The 1,469-nt window shown below is 41.9% G+C and overlaps 1 pseudogene; it reads right to left on the bottom strand.

Annotated features, from left to right (window-relative positions):
* Positions 1–328: 328 nt before the first annotated feature.
* LOC120179272 lies at positions 329–1,093 on the bottom strand (annotated as a pseudogene).
* Positions 1,094–1,469: the final 376 nt, after the last annotated feature.

The following is a 1,469-nucleotide window of genomic DNA, read 5'->3' as shown; positions in this document are numbered from 1 at the left end:
TTCTATTCTTCACTGTACTCCTCTAATTCTTTTGTTGAAGTAGAATGATCCTTAAAGATGGTATCTCAAACCCCCCAATCAGTTCAAATGAATGACTTCATTTTTTTCTTCTAATAGACATAGATGACTTATTAGAGTATAAAAGGTTTATAAATGGCTCGGAAATCGCTGAAGATGTCAGAAATAAATTTAGAGGTCATGTGTGAACTTGATGATGATTGAACGTCTTCTCAAGAAGTTCTTAAAACTTTTAATGAGTCAATTTTTAATATCAATCATTGAGCCAATCAATCATTTAATATCTAAGTGTCTTCCCATCTGAACACCAAAATTTGCATCAGAACTCACTTGCCATTTATCCTCTCCACAACAGTTATAAGCCCCTGTCTACCAAGCTTCCCATCACCGTTAGCCACCATTGATGAAAACAATTGTTTGCACAAAGCAGCCCCAGGCAGAACCACCACTCTCTCATCCTCATCTTCCTTCACAACATCCCCCCAACCCCAAATCCTTCACCATGTACTCCACGAACCCACCTGGCTTGAAATCCCTGTCCATCGTTCTCCCCCCAAATAGCTCCATCGCCATTGACACAGCAGATCCTCCCCTAATGGCCCCCATATACTTCCTCAAATCCAGCCCTGCTTTCTCAGCAAAAAACAAACCTTAACCCCATTAGATTACCCCCCCCCCACCATTATTTGGTTCCCAATCTTACAACTCTGCCCACACCCTGCTTCCCCCATGTAAGTCATTCTCCCCATCAAATCAAACAAGGGTTTTAGCCACTCCACCACGGGCCTTTCCCCTCCGGCGAAAATAGCCACCTTTCCTTCTCTAGCTCCAATATCACCACCGGAGACCGAAGCGTCGATCGACCAACAACCCTTTTCGCGAGCTGACGGGCGAGTTGTTTTGGGGAGTCGGCGAGATGGGCTCCTTGGGATATGAGAGACGAGGCCTTTGATGGGGTGCGAGCTTAGACGGTGAGGGAATAGCCGGCTGAGAGGAGGTGAGAAGCCATGGCTGCACCCATTACGCCTATCCCGATTTGGGTCGGTGAGATGGGTTTTGGGTAGGGTTTATACATGGAGATTGGGCAGATATGTAGCACCTAAACAAACTGCAGAAGATATTTTGGCTTTATGAAGAAGTGAAGATTCTACTGCGTCACCAATAGTCTAATCCTGTCTCGCACGTGTTAATCTGTATTTGAGCTTGCGCTCCTTGCCAAGTGGGGGTTGCCTAGTTTTGATCGAGTTAAAAGAGGCGAATTTTAAAATTTTATATTAAAAAAAAGGTGAATTTATAAATTTTAAGTAAGATAATTTATAAAATTTTAAGGATTAAAAATATATTTTCAACAGAAAATATAAAAATATATAATTTTAAAATTTTAAAAGAGAGGATGCCATAACTACCCCTCTAAATTCATCTTGCTTAGAGTCATCATATATGTTAACAGG

This window comes from Hibiscus syriacus, unplaced genomic scaffold, assembly GCF_006381635.1.
Source record: "Hibiscus syriacus cultivar Baekdansim isolate YM2019G1 unplaced genomic scaffold, ASM638163v2 tig00112411_pilon, whole genome shotgun sequence".
Taxonomy (NCBI): domain Eukaryota; kingdom Viridiplantae; phylum Streptophyta; class Magnoliopsida; order Malvales; family Malvaceae; genus Hibiscus; species Hibiscus syriacus.
This window is presented reverse-complemented; position numbering and strand designations above follow the sequence as displayed.